Source organism: Dromaius novaehollandiae, chromosome 1, assembly GCF_036370855.1.
Source record: "Dromaius novaehollandiae isolate bDroNov1 chromosome 1, bDroNov1.hap1, whole genome shotgun sequence".
NCBI lineage: Eukaryota > Metazoa > Chordata > Aves > Casuariiformes > Dromaiidae > Dromaius > Dromaius novaehollandiae.
Genome location: NC_088098.1, coordinates 29475556 through 29491866, shown reverse-complemented (window position 1 = coordinate 29491866; position 16311 = coordinate 29475556).

The window sequence follows — 16311 nt, the reverse complement described above, 5'->3', positions numbered from 1 at the left end:
AAATACAGATATTTTTGTTCATTAACCAGAAAAGGCTATGGAAAAAGTAAAGAAGTGACTTTATATTTGCTGATAGGTGGGAACATTTGCTCAAGTACTAAATCCCCCCTTAAAGAAAAATAACATGTGCTAAAGCTTTAAAAGGAGTCCAAACACAGGATTAATTGGGGAGATTGATTTCAGTTCTCTCCCCCTAGTTTAATGGGCTTTTTCCCAACTGGGTTCTTGGGATTTTGGTCTTTTAAACCACTTCTTCTTAATAGTGGTAAAGAAGAAATCTGGGAACTGATTTATTGTGAGGACATTCTGTACTGCCCTTTTAGGCATACTTTCTAGCTGGTATGAATCTGTTAGACTTTATTTTGTGTATCTACTAGTATCATATATCTTACTTAGACATTAACTACAAAAGACCTAGAGCCTGTATTTAAAAAGCACATTTCATACAGCTATTTTACTGCAACAGTGGTTCTTATTTTCAGGTTGCTTAGGACTGTAAACTTGCTCATACAGTAATGTACTTCAGAACTGCTGTCTGTTATCCAAGTAGCCTAGAGTTCATTCAAATTTGAGAACTAAAAATTTTCCATAATATATTGTAGCATTAGATCACAGACCAGATCCTGGTTTGCTTTTGGGTCATAAAGGTGCAAGCCCTTCATCAATCAAGTTCTTTTTGAACTGATCTAACTCCAGGACATTAACTCTTAAGAGCCCCAGGAGCCAAAATAGAGAGGAAATTACTCCTTTTCACAGAAGACAGTCTTGTAACTGCAGCACCATGACCCACTGACAAAGACAGCTGTGTCACGAACTGCAGGAGCAAGAGCTCAGGAAATTTTGCACAAAAAGCAAAATCTACTCTTGCTTATATCACAGGTGGAAATAAGAAGTTGGAGGCAGCTATTTCTCCACTTTTCTCTAACCTTCTGCTATATAAAGCTCTGGCACAAACTGCCAGATTCTGGTCTACTGTAGCTCTGTTAACAGCTTTCCTCCTCCTGTATATATGCTGGTGTAACTCAGAACAAACTCAGACACACAAGGCCAGATCCTTGGCTACAGCTGAGGACCACACACCTAGCAGGCTTAGCCCTACCTACAGCTAGAGCTGGTCAAAACCAGACGGGAAATATTCCTTTTTTAATAGCATAATTTTTAATTGTGAAAATATTCTACCAGGTTTATTTAAGCCACAAGAGATCAAAACGGCAGGCAAGGGATCAGCTCACCAAAAGAGTATCCTGGACACACCCCTTTCTGTCTAGAAGTAGATATGCCCATACTATGGCCAGAATTTGCTGACTCTGTGATGCAAAGCATATGATCTGGCCCTTATACCACATTTTCTGTCAAAGCTGTACCTAGAATTTATGAAACTCTAGTGATTTTTCTCCCCACTGTTCTGTTTTGAATCAGGCTGAGAATTCATTTGAACATTCAGAGATTTTTTAATATCTTTCTTTTTTGGCTAAACAGATACAATATTTTAAAAAATAGCTAAAATAGCTTAAAATAATAGCTTAAAAAAATAAATTGTCCCTACAGGATCCTGAAGGAAAGCACAATTAGTGGATGCTCTCATTTACTCCCCCAAAGCTATAGTATGTGCTCCTTTCCCCAGGACATATATTAGTGACCTCAAAAGAGCATTTGGCTGTCACATTACACATGGGAGCTTTGAATCAATATTTGTCTATTCCTGCCAACCTCAAGCACTTAAAAGTCATGACCCCTATCCCCAAAAAACATGTGATGAGCTCCCAGATTCTAAGATGCCTTTTTGACTCTTTCATTTCTCATTAGAAATTTAAGATCATATTTGTTTTCTCCTTTTCCCTTCCCAAATATCATTATGGTATTCACAGTGCTGCCAGCTCCCATATACTGGGAATATTGAGAAATACTTTTGGAAGCTCTCTGTAAGAGCTCTGCTTGGGAGACCTACCTGGGATCAACTCACAGCAGCTTTGTTATCCACGACTGTCTGATAGTATATGACTCTCAGTTTCTTCCAGGCTCAGAACATACGCTTAATGAGCAGTGCACCTCCTAAAGCTACAGGGAATTCAAAAAGCAGCTGAAAAAAAAAAATTGGTGAACTTCTCAGAGATGTTTCTCATTTCACAAGCGAAAGAGAAAAAGCATGTGATATTGGAGGAAACTTGTTGGCAAGTAAATAGTGTAATACAAAGTGTCAGCCTTTGCTGGACATTCTAGAGGAGGATATACATGTTGGACAGCCTGCCTCCCAGCAGAAAAGAAACTTAATTTCCAGCAGTAAATCAGGACAACCAGAAGAGTTTGAATGGCATTGGTGTAGCACCTATGCTCAGCTGAAAAATGCAGACAGAATATAGTTAAAATCAATAAGATTTCTTATAGACCTACACATACACTTCTATGCAGTTGGTACCTTAAAACAGTCTATCCCAAAGCTGAAAACTATTTTGACCAGTACCGCAGAGGAAGAAAAAAAAATACATAACATCTGAAAATATTATTATATTCCTCAGAAATAGAGTTTTGTAGAAAAAGATTTCTTTGGTTAAACAGCAGAAGGGAAGGGAAGGGAAGGCAAGGCAAGGCAAGGCAATGGGAGCACTATATACACAAATGGAAAGGGGGAACTTGGCAGTCAAATCAACAGCACAAATCAACAGTCAGTAAAGGAAGCTGCAAGTGTACCATTTGAAGTAAATAAAGGTTACTAAGAAGAATTTATTTCTCAAATAAAATTATAGCAGTGTTTTAGAGCCAATACAGGGTGAAGAGAGTAAAATCATCACTGGGCACAGAAAAGTATTTAATAAATACTTCTAGTCTCTATTCAGAAATAAGATGATGTAACCATGTCAGAAATGATACTGAAATAATTTATTTTACTCAATAAACTAAGAGAGATATTAAACGTTAACTAGTAAATGCTTTAAATTGCAGAACCAAATAAAACACATCCTAGAAAATTTAAAAAATTGGCAAAAGACTGGCCAAGAAGCACTATGAAGGCATGTAGCAGTGATGCAGTTTTTAAGCATATTTGGGAACTCTGATGTTTCAGAGGATCGGAAACATTTGACAAGTTGTTGCTAATAGGATGAAGAACAATTATGGATTTTTCTTGTACATTACTCTGAATTCTGAGCAAAATCATGGGAAGTCTCAGATAAGATGAATGAACATAAGAATACAAGACAGTAAAGTTAATGATGGTCAAGAGGTTTTTCTGGAAATCAGGTTTTGCTGAAAAAATAGAAGAGTATTTAGGTGAGGTTTGACGATCTGTATTTTGGAAGAAGTCAAACTAAATGATCATCCACTGGCTAATTATGCTTCCCTCAGTCTCATGTAAATTCAGTGACCTCCATCACATCTATACCTAAACTTTGCAACCACCTCAGCACTCGGAGAGGAAGCAAGCACACATTCTCCAGCTGCAATTCTGTCCCCAGCCCCACAGCTGTTTCTTGACCTAGCATCACCCCAACTGTTCTGCAGCGTTGGAGGCTCCATGTGTCATGGGGTATGTGCTGGGAGTGTTGAGCCCACTCCCCTCCTTGTCCTGAAGAGGGTGGCAGCTCTGGCAGAAGCCTTTTTCCACCCCCTCCATGGTGTGATAAGACGAGAGAAGAGCAGTGATGTGGCAGCAAGGTCCAAAATCATTCTAAACTGCTGGGTTTTTCTGCTCCCTTCTTCATCTGCCCTCCTGTGAGACTGATACAGGGTTCTCTCTCTTCCACATTCCTCCAGAAAATTTTGCCAGCTCCTGAATGAGAGGGAAATAGTCCTGGGGGCCACCCCCAACAGCTGCAAAGGCTGTAAGAACTGTAAAGTGTGCAAGGGCTGATGCTTCTTACCTCTCTGGAGCTCAGTCTCTGTTGGACACCCTCTTACCACCAAGAGGACTTAAAATCTGGTGACACTATTTCTTCCCACCTGTACGGGGCAGCCAGAGTTCGGCTGATTATATTCCATTGCCCTAGTAGTATGTTTTGTCTACAATTGCTTTTCAGTGACTTGTTTTATCTCTGGAACTAGAAATTCCCTGGTACTCCCCTTCACAAAATATCTATGTTATTGCTGTTTTTCATTACTGTTGGTGACCAAACTGTACTTAAACATGCAGAAATCAGTTACACTCACTGTCCTACTCTCAAGTGGTAAAATTAGCTAATTAGTCATTTGCATGAGAGGCAAGTTTGAAGTTTGGACTGTTTTTGAATGAGATTACTGAAGTTCTTCACATAAATTTCAGTTATACTCCTCAGTTAAAAGTATACATCAGTATCAGTAAACAAATGACAGAATCTAAATAAAAAGAGTATTTTTCACCCCTGAATTTAGGCACACAATGTGGATAAAATTCCTTGAATGAAAAATCTACAGGATGACATCATGGCTATGAGTTAAGACAAACCCAGAGGTTCGTATGAAAGATCAGGTACCTCAGCCAAATTCAGTTTTGAGGGGAGTGTGTGCTTTGGTTTTGAGTTTCATGTTGAACGAGGACTTTTAACATTTTTTAAATCCCCCAGCTCTTCTACATCTATTTAGAATCAACCTTCTGGCCTACTGATATTACAGCATTACGTGGGTAAGAGATTACCAACTGTTTATAAGTTGTACTTAGTCAGTATTATGAAACACAATGAAAACATCTATATGAGTGTATTTTTAAAACTAGTTCTAGTGTATTTAGGAAGGATGAAGAGGGCATATTTGGAAAAGAATGCTCCTGGCCTCCAAATCACTCAGAAGCAAAATATCTTGAATGTTTATAAGATAATGTTTGAAGAGCTAAAGTACCTAGCAGAGCCGACCGCAATGAAAGCTCATAGCAGAGAACACAATAACCATATCTGTAATTATCTGTAATATATCAGGAAAAATGCTGCATTGTCACAGGGGATTTAAAGCTGAATGGCATCTGTTTGCAGGCATCTGTTTGCAGTGTCTGAGCTAGCAGGACTGAAAAACCTGTGGAATTCCAAAAAAATGTGGGTGAGTTTTCCAGCTGAAGTGATCAAATCCAACATGAAGCAATCAGATATTGGACCCATTTTCACAAATAAAGAGGAGCTGATCACAGACGAAACATTAGTGGTAGCTTAGATGTAAACAGTTATGACTTAACTGCATTTGTTACGTGAAAAAGTATTTTAAAAAGTGAAAGTCAATAATATTTGCAGTTTATGCTTTAAAAGTTTTGTGAAAACTAAGCTGGAAGCATCAAGCCAAATCCATTGGGGAAAAATATTTAAAGTAGAAAAACAGAAATGGTAAAAAAAAAAAAAACCTTCTTAAGAATATTTTACTGGATGTTCCCAAAGGCCCAGTCCCACAATCAAGAAAGAAGATTGGCTGAAAAAACAGGATAATTTAGAAGAGAACTGAAAGCAGCTATAGGAATAAATTGCAGATGGAGGAAAGGGGATGCTAATTGCAATACTACAAGTGAGAAACAGAGATTCCTAAATTACAGTTCAAAGGAAAGCAAAAAGATACCAGGAGAAAACAAAGGCCAGTTGAATTTACGACAGCACAACACTTTTCAGATGGCTGCAGCTCCATCTTCCCTCATTTCTGTTAATTCCACTCCTACTGTTAATAGTATATTTAGCACTGGCACAAACTACCTCTGGCTATATCCAGCCATGGCATCTCCAGCTCAGGGAAGAGAAGAAAAGGCTGAAGGAATTAGAGAAGAGCCACAAGAACAAATCAATAGAAAGGAACCTTAAACCTATTTAGCTTAATAAAAAGAAAATTAAGAGGTAGTTTGATCAGTCAATAAACATTTACTTGAGTACTTGAGTATCAAAATGTGATAACAGAGGGCTCTTCAGTCTAGCAGGTAAAGATATAACCAAGTCCAATGGCTGAAAGAAGAAACTAATTTTAGGTTAGAAATCTGGCACACAGTTGTTACCATGACACTAATAACCTATTGTTCCAAATAGCTGATAGAATGATTCATCAAAATTCACCAAATTCCTGTGATATGTGTGATCCTGGACATCAGAGGAGCTAATCACAGTGGTCTGTCCTACAATTTAGTATCTGGGAAATTATGAAGAATAATGGAGGTCCCCATAACATTCAGAGCGAAAGATAGGCAAGTACAGCATGAGATCAGAGATGAAACAGTCAGGAGAGCTACCAAACCCAGCAATCTAGAGACAGCCGTTTGAAGGAGGACCACAGAGAGAAGATCAAGAGACAAGTTGTCTATGAAATAGGAGTAATAGTTAAGAGAAAAAGTTTGCTATTGCTGCTAGTCAGCAATAGGATAAGACAGGGCATGAGTGTGGGGAACCCAGTAGGCTCTGGTTACCCTTTATATCTTAGAGGTTATTCTTTATATTTTTTCTTCAGACACTTACTCCCAAGGGCTAGACTACCAGCCTTATGTTTGTCCTTCATTGTTAATGTAACTGTCAAAGAAACTGTACTTATTTTTACCTTTTCTTCTCTGGAAGTTCTATTAAAGGACTTAACTGTGACTAGGATTTTACACGAGGCATGAAGCCCCACACGTCTCAGAGATTCAGGGGCAGAATGTGCTTGCCTCTGAGGTGATGTACAACCAGGAATCTGTCAGAGCAGTCGAGTGAAATGCAATACTTCCAATGATACCCCATAATGAGATTGATTGGTTTCAATGATGGTTTCAAGAGTTATCTCAAGTGCTCCACCTCTCCCTCCCTGGATGTATCCACCAGAGCACCAACAGCTTCTGCTCACCTTCAACCTCAACTTCGACAAGGCTGCTGCATCAAAGAAGGGTCACTTTGCATGCTAACAACCGTCTCCAAGGTACCTGTGCACAAGGTCAGCCTCTTCCATTTCAATGAAAGCAAAAAGGCAAGGCCAGCAAATCTCTAGTAGTGAACAGAGTAGCCCAATTTCTACTAGATTCTGTTCTCCAGGCAAAATTCTGCTTTCAGACTAACGAAGCCAATTTTCATTGACCTCAGCAGGAGCCATATATGAGTATCTGAGGGCATCATTTGTCGCTTTGATTTTTTCATGGATCAATGACAGAGAAATTGATTATTCCAGGAATGGCAGGCCCAACTAAACACACCCAAACATACCAAACACGAACAGCATGCCCACCACATACCAATTACTTTATGTACATTTTATACATACTCACTTATCTTGCACCTTGCACTTCACATTTGTTTTCTTCTGGTAATAGTAGCATATCTAAGCAGTAACTGTTTGCCCCTTGAGGGGAGTGAGCTAGCAACCTCATGCAGTACTACGCTAGTGGTGACTGGCACACATGAAGCAAGGCAAATCTATACCAGGACCCTAGTTCTCCAAAACTGGATGCACTGGCTTATCTTTACAGTAAGCAGTCCTTACAGCAAAAACAAACAAATGAAAAATAAACATGGGGGTTCTCTTCCTTTCCCTTTCTGTGAACAGTAAATCAGACTTCAAACACCCTTATAATTCTGGCTGTTCCTCCCTGAGAGTCAGACTGATAAAAACAATTAGGGACATAGCCCTGCTACCCTAATTTTTTGGTGCTCAAATCCTGGAATGGAATTTGTTAAACAAGCACCCGAACTCCTATGGGGTACCTAAAGACAATGAATGACACACACAGCAGCACAGATGCTGAGCCAGTAAGTGGCATGTTGGTGGTATGTCAGTAAGGGGAACCTAATAGAAAATGTCACAGAATGAGGCAAATATAAAAGCCCACCTCTCTTCTAATCAGCTCTCAGATACATGCCTAAGTGATTTCATGAATGACAACCTGCAACCCCATCTGAACTTAAGACACCTAAGCCATCCCTTTGGCTCTGAGTAGGTCAGTCCTCTTTAAAAAAATAAAGATGTCCTGCAGTGATTAGCCAGTGTTTATTTAAGAGCTTAATGGTTAAAGCACTTGGCAAAGAAGTGACAGACCCAGAAAGCTTCCCTGAGAAGCAGAGTATCAACAAGGGAATGAGGGAGCACAAAACTCTTCACTTCTGCTGTCAAAGCTGTATCACCACTCAGAAAGGAGTGTGAGACTCATGAGGCCAGGAAGCATGAACACAAGACAAAATGCGACTATGTAGTCCAGGGACACAGGCAGCTTTTAGCAAATGGTAAGACTTTGTTCTTGAGCTCAAATTTCAGGATACGTATACAGCATGCATTAAACAGTCACTAGTAAAATAAGAAACAGTACTGGGAAGACAGATCAAACCCCAGGTCTCCAGTTGTTTTCTTATTCCTGGACTTCAGGATCCTCCTCCCTCTTATACCCTCCCTGGTCACATGAGTGGTTACTTTCCTGCCCAGCATCCTTTGCCCTGTTTCTCCAGCATGGTTCTCAGGTCGTTCTTCCTCAAGGTAGGAGATATGTCTTGTAACCCTTAAGCTATGGCTGGAAAAGAAACCATATACCTACATCTTAGTTAAGTATTTTAGTGGCCAGGGTAATATAAAATATAAGAATCACTTTTTCGACCTTCAGGTATGTGGGTCGGGCCTGGACTTCTTCCAATTTGCCTACATCTCTCTGATTTTCAAAGCAAAGTCCACCCTTCAGGAAGCACCAATAGCAGATACGTATTTTACAATGAGAGTGTTCTCCTCACTGTCTAGGTAATATGTCTGCACTGTCTTTGACCAAGGTAAGTCTTGACTTCAAAGCTCTCTGAATTACAAAAGAAAATGTCTTCACTTAGTAATGAGTTCCACTTCCTCCCTCTTTCCCTCTTTCCTCATCTGATTCCATTTTGGGTGCGGGTTTTAGCTACATCTGACAAATCATGAGTTAAGGGTTGGTGAGATACTGCACTGGTTTCACAAAGATTTGACATAGATTTGACAAGTAGTGATCAATTGTGACAAATTTCTCATCGATAAGATGAGAAGATACAGTGCTGCCACTGGATGAAAGAATTGAGACTTTGAGAGGCATGTTTGTGGGCAAGAAAAGTTCTCAGAAGATTAGTACAATGAGAAGAATGGAAAGGAGCCCAATTCACACAGGCAAAAGAAAATATTATTCCCTAAGAAGAAAGGAAATATGCTGAAAAATTTTACTGATGACTGTGGTTCTGCAATTTTTGTACACAGTTTTAAGTGCACTGGCTCAGGTGCTTTTCTGTGGTGAGACTGAACAACGTACATAATAAAATTATGTTGTATTATAGAGAACCTCAAAACAATCTTGAGTACAGTCAGCTCTGATAATTTTTCTTTCTCAATTAGTTTAAACTGACTGAATAATTCAGTGTGTGTTTGCCAAATTCTGCTTCACCGACTCCAGTGTTTTGACCCTCCAGAGCTTCCATTATATCAGGTTTAACCATATAAAATGTATGCAAAGAAATATAAAGCATATTTAGCTGGCAAATCAGGAGACCTGACATATTTTCACATGCCAAAGTTGACAGACAGATAGGCAGTGCCTGAGAAAATGACACCTACAAAGTAACAAGGATGCATTTTTATACCCAGTACCTCAGCTGACTTAATTGTTGACACTTCACAGAGGAAATTAATACACAATGAGCCTTTCAGGATGGTGAATGAGAAAGTAGAAAAATTTGGCAACACTTCCCTCTAACTAGACTTAGAGAGAGACTTAGTGCTAAAGGGAGCTGTCAGGGTTATAGCAAATTGTGGTGTGACACTCTGTGCAAGAGAATAAAACTGAAAAAAAGATCAGTGCTTAATTATAAACTGTTTGGATCAGCTCCTCAGTGAAGATACTTGATATCTGAGTTTGGCAAATACTGGGGAAAAAAAGAACAAGTATTTGGATTTTGTAAACATTTTTGATTTCAGAAATGCTGCCCACTCATTATTCCCTTTTCCTTCTGTTGGATTTCTGGCTCTTCGTCATCTCTCAAAAACATTTTTGGATTTATTTACTAGTGGCTTTTATGTTTACTTTCCATGAACTCCCATGTTACCAAGTTTTACAGATCAAATGTTTTCTGAAAATGCATTTCAAGCTGGTAAAGGAAGCAGAATTTTAAATTTGTCTACATACACACCATCAGCACAGTGCCTTTACCCAGTAAGAAAACAGGAACAATGTCATGGAGCCTATTATATGGGAACAGAAATCATTTGAATAATGAACATCAAATACTGAAAACAATATATGCATTAAAAAAAACAAAAGTAAATTTCTTGCATGTTATGAATATAATTATATAATATTGCATGTTTTCTTTTGCTTTGAATCTGCTTTTACACATGCATTTTTTCAAAAATTACTTTCAACAAACTGTTGAAAACTATTAACTCATTGATACTTAATATAGAAACCCAATAAAACTTATCTCATCCGTTAGAGGGGAGAGGAAAAGAAACACTTCTAATCAAATTAACCTATCTGTCCAACCTCAAAGGTCCAGCTAAAATAGTACTTAAGTCTGAATGAATTCTGATTTCCCTTTTTATTTTGCAGAAAAATGGATATTTTGGCAAACGCAATGATGGAATACATTTTTTGTGCATGTCACTTGTAAACTTTGCCTTCATCCCTTCTAAATTGATTGTTACAATACATGTTACTGAGGCAAAAAGACTTAAAAAACTATCAGACAATTCCTATCGTAAGTGAATGTGTATTTCCACTAACTGAATTTCAAATCAATATAAATATTTGCACTCTGTGTATTACTGCATTCATCCTATCAACATCAAAACAATGTCATGTGAGGTTATTATTTGTAAATAATAGCTGCATTCGGTTACATAGCTTGAAGAGTGATTACTTCTAGAGAAAGGTTCATCCCTGGCCATAAAAAAATCCTCTAACTTTATCAATTTTTTTGAAATATTTTGTGAATTTGAAAAAAAAAACCCCAACTTGCTACATTAACAACCTTGGAGTTTACTCCTTCAGGTGGAAGACCATTTAATTCCTTCCATTTTTAGCATAACAGCCAAAAGCAACTGAACATTTGAAGATAGTACTCACATATGTTGGGGATTACTGTGAACCTCAGACTTCACTTTTACCTGAGTTTAATTCACTGGGAAATTATTAAATTAACAATGGTTTTGATGAAGGCTAGTGCTGATGTTATTGCTTCCTGGAGATAGGATTTTTCTAGGTATATTCTGTGACTGAAGTCGAAAGTTTTTCCATTGATTTAATAGCTACTGGATCAGGTCCTGTATTCATGGAAATAATAAATCAATGAATAAAGTCAAAACTGTAACATTTGCAAAACCAAGTTCTTGTCGTGAATGTACATTTATCCATGTTCATTTTGAATCTAGATTCTGGATGGCACTTAGGATGAAATAATACAAATTAAGCTAAAGATAAATCTATCACTGGAATTAAACATTTAAATTGTTTTGAGGAATATGTTCTTTTTTATCACTGGTGCGTAATAATAGAGGAGACTAAAATCTATAATAATAATAGCATATTTGCATTAGACAGAAGCAATGGATGGGGAAAAATAGAAAACATTTCAGGCAGCAAATATGTCATTTGTGTCCCCATACATGAATAAGCCCTAGCAGATTACATTTTTGTACAATCATTACTCAGTGTCTCAATCAGACTACTCAAATTTTAATTTCAATTTGATTTAATTGCAAGAATTGTAATTTGAAAAGAAATTATCAGTACGGAATCCAATAGTATTTTATCTTAATTACAGCTTATTCTTCATGTCATCTATTCTTCTCTGAGGATGATGAATAATTGATTACATGATCTACCACAATTATTTGATGAATAATCAATGGTATTCAATCAATTTGTTTAGCGATTGTACTTTGTAATTTACACTGAAGTAAAAGATTAAGAACTCCTGCACAGTTAAATAATGAACTATGCTTAAATAATGTTAAAAATGTAACACAGTGAAACATAAGATAATCAGGTTAGGGCTGTGGTTTACACATGTGCCATTATAGCAAAGGAAAAGGACAAATGGTATGGAGTATCATCCCTAACTTCTAAACAACCTGGCTTCTTATAATGTGTCTCAAAGTGTAAATTTTAAGTAAATGCAATTTAATAACAAAAAAAGATTCTTAAAATCATCACAAGTATTTATCCAAAATAATATTTATGGCCTTCCATCAAATATTTTATACGCAGTACTTACAAATCCAGGTTGATCTTATGAAACAGCTCAAATGTCTCAGTGGATGTGGGATCAGACATATACTCTCAAAGGTGTTTCATGTATTTCTCAAAGTGGGGACAACAGAATATTGTTCAATCTTGGTATCTCCTATTCAAAGAGAAACACCTCCTGGCAATGAAATAGCAATATTCTTGGGGAAAATGCTGTGAAAGTGAAAAATCCATCGTATCCTCATAAGAGTAGAGGTAGAAATCTAATGCCTAGTTAGACAGTGAAACAGATACTCTAAAGAAACACTGGGTTTCTGAGTATTCATCTGGAACTAGAAAAACTCAGGGACTTTTGCCATTTTTTCTTGAATACAGTTCAATTCATCTGAGACCACTCAGAAGGCAGAGTATAACCACCCACAGTTGGAACAGTTACAGGGACTTTAGGATGTATTCCAAGAGTTGCTCCAAATGTCACTGCAGCTAGCAGAACTGATTCCAGGTCCAGGGGGAGCACAGGGTACAACAGCAGATCTCATAAACATGACTGGTATTAGTTACATTTAATTGTAAACTACATGTTGTTCTTTTCATCTGAATCAAGTTGCCCATTTTATCCTAGTCCACAGGAGATAACTAGGCTAGGAGAACTAATGGTGAAGTCTGTGATCAAAGGCAGAGCATGAAGCTTTCATATGAGGATGATACTGTAGCCTCGGTAGAGAAGACCTGGAAGGGTTTTACAGCTAAGGGAGATGCCTGGGAATGAAGCCAATAAGGGACTTTTTTAGCAGGCCATGCAAGGACTCAGTTGACTTTTAACAGAGACTGTAAAGGACCATGTAACTAAAAGAGTTACGGACCCAGAAGTTAAGGCCGAAATAAAATAAAACAAAAAAAGGGGCAAGAAACAGCAGGGAAACTCTTACATTAAGGTGAGAGACAGAATATGTTTTGCAAAAAAATGAACCAGAAAAGAAGATTATGTAGCCTGGAACAATATCTGAACTGGAAAACCTAAGAGCCCATTCCCTCTCCCAAATGCAAACATGCATTGCAGCTTTGTCCTGACTCCACATCAGAATGAAATTCCCTTCCTCCACGTATGCTACATCTAGGTTTACTTGGGAAAATGAATCAAACCTGTCCATTGAGACAGAGTGGTAGCACTCCTCAATCTATCCCTAATTTGAATGACCGGGAACCAGGTTTCCAACCTACCCTGCAAAGACCACCCAGCACTCAGATTGGATACAGATTGTGGGGACTTCTGAGGAAACAGGTGAAGAAAGTGGTGCACCTGTTAAGTTAATGGGTAAAACAGCCCTCTTAACCAATGATATTTTGAAAACTCCCTGTTAACACAGTTTTGTAAGCCTTTTTTTAAGCTGAATCTATACATCTGATAAAGAACATATTGCTAGGGACAAGGTAGAGAAAAGTTTGTTTTATAAGAATCAGCATTTGAAGAATTATGCCTAATTGCTTCAGTCTACATGACCCAATTCAAGCTGAAAAGGCCCAGAAACACCCAACACACAACAGCAAGGTACTCTCATTAATATCAGTCATGATGTGTTTCTACACAACTTTTTGTCTGGAAAGCTCAAGTGCTGCATAAGTATTAACTACCCCTCACAACACCCATGTGGCGTAAGAGTTTTACTCTCTGCATGCAATTGGGAAACTGAGGCATCCCTACCGCAACTTAGAAGCTTAAATAGGGAAAGAATGGCCATTCCGCTGATTATAGGGTCCCTTCCTAAGCAAAGACTAAGAAATAAAAAGAGAAACTACAACAGCTAATACCCCGAACCCAAAAGCCAATGTACAGTGTTGTAGAAAGAGAGCAACAGAAATTATTGTTCCTAGTCTAAATCCTAGCAACAGGATGAAATCTGTTAAAAGTGAAAATCACCAAATAATCCCTGAAACTGGCCTATGCTTCAGACCACAGAGAAAAGCTAAAAGAAAACAAAGATCCCTGCTAATCTGACATGACAAAAAAATTTTGTTCACCTACCTGCAGTTGCAATAGCAACTGCCTACATATGGTTCACACAAAGACACAGTTTTGTGCAACCTCTCACCTACCAACGGTTGAATGTAAGCTAGTCTCTTCAGATATGAAAACACAGTATACTTTAAGGATAATAAGAAATATTAAAAGTAGTCACTGGAAGAAGTAGGATTAGAAAAGAACGTCTTACGGATGGCTCTGGGCATTTTTTCCCATGGTACCCCGTGCAAATCTACATGGATGTCTTTCCCTTCTGTTTCAAAATCACACAAGGACAGAAGTTCATACTTTTACAAAAGCTCTTGCAACATAGGCTAAAAAATGCACTCCTCACATGAAACTCATGATTTCTATCAGCAGAACTTTCTAGAGAAAAATCCTAAATATGTTTTTAGAATGTATTTTTCATACAATAAATATTTCCCAGAGTTCCATGCAAGTCAGGAACTTTATTATGTCAAAGTAACAAAGCTGGGACTCAAGCCACTTACTTAGGCTTGCTTATCTGTAGTTTAGAAATTTTTTCTTTCATAAATATGTATGAAGTATTTAATAAATGCAACAAATAGATATCATAACACAGGGCCTCGTTTAAGTGCAAGTTTTCCTTATACCCTCTCTCAATCCACTCCAGTGGCAGAGTAGACCTCATGTCAAAATTTTCCAGACTCCAAGTGAACGAAAACTGGATCCACCTAAAAACCACAAACACTACCAGTAGTTAGAATACAACAGGAGTGCTACAGAGGAGCCAAGAAGCAGACACAGAAAATACAAAAGATTGTTGGAGAATGTTATATGCCCTTCCCAAGTACTTGCATCCGCAGATTGCACTTTTGTATCTTATTTCCTGCTGATGGAAGGGTTATGAGGATGTTTTCTCCCCAACACAAAGTCCTGTAGGTCCAAAGAGAAAATTGTCTGGACTGTTTTATCAGAACTCTAGTTAACTAGAACATACTTTATTTCTACCCATATTGTGAGAAACAGATGAGGTTGTAACACTATTAAAGCAGATATGCTGGATTTGCACTGTAGACATGGCTGTAGAATGGGTAAATTACATTATTATCACAGACTTCCCAGGCTACCCATATGGTTAAGTAGAAACTAAGAGTTTATAGCTTAATTAGAGGCTTTTGTAAGTGGGTATCAGATAAACAGATATACAACTTAAAAGAGTGGATTGGCCATAAATTCTTTCATTCCAGATTCAGATCTGCTAATATATGACTGTAAACACCTTTGACAAGGTTATTTAAAAGCCAAGCAATCTTATTTCCTATATCTGTGGAACTTAAAGTGGGAAGAAGTAAATGACGGAAACCATGTAATGCTGCAAACACAGTCTACACCTATCTAGATCTTAGTGATAAGTGCTACAGAAATGCTTGAATAGGTGGCATGCAAGAACACAGGACAAACAGCAAAATAGCAGCAAATAGTGCAGAACAGCTCTAAGCAGCTCTTTTTCCATCTTTGCCATTCTTTTCTTCTTATTTGCTTTACAATTTATCCATGTTTTCACAATTCTGCTTCATTTCTTCATCCTTCATATGATTTTTCTTAAGTTACAGGAGACACAACAATATTCATTCTGATGGTAAGTAATGGAGACTGCCTCTTCTGAGGTCTCACCTGTCTGTACAATTGTCTTTGCTTTCTCTCTGAAAACTTCCATGCAGATGCAATTTGGAAGTGTTTATTTTCAGACTTTGTTAAGACTTAAAAGGATGTGTTCACACTTGAGCAATATGATGATGATACTACATCCAGACAAGGAAACAGAAAAGCAGAACACAAAGGGTTAGAAAAGCAGCTGAAACTTTTAAGATCATAAGTAGGTTTAACGTTCTTGCCTGTAATAAAGTTGTAGCCTAGGGTTGTAGTCTAAAGTTGTTTCTTGTGAAGTGCTATATTTTCACTTTTTCAGATACAGAAAGATGATTTTGACAAGACCTAATTCTAGATAAAATACTCTCCTAATACAGGAAACTCAATGCGGTTGAAAACATGAAGGGAATTTTGCCATTTCCTAATCTCAAATAATTTCTTGTTTAGAGAATCAATATAGACATTGCCAGATAATAACCCACATTTCAGCTTTATATTAAGCTTTCATGGTTCCAAACACATTTGTTTTACCGGATGGGAAGAGTTTGTGATAATTTAGAGGTCAGTCTGGTCAACATTATCCTATCCTTCAGTTTGCACCTAT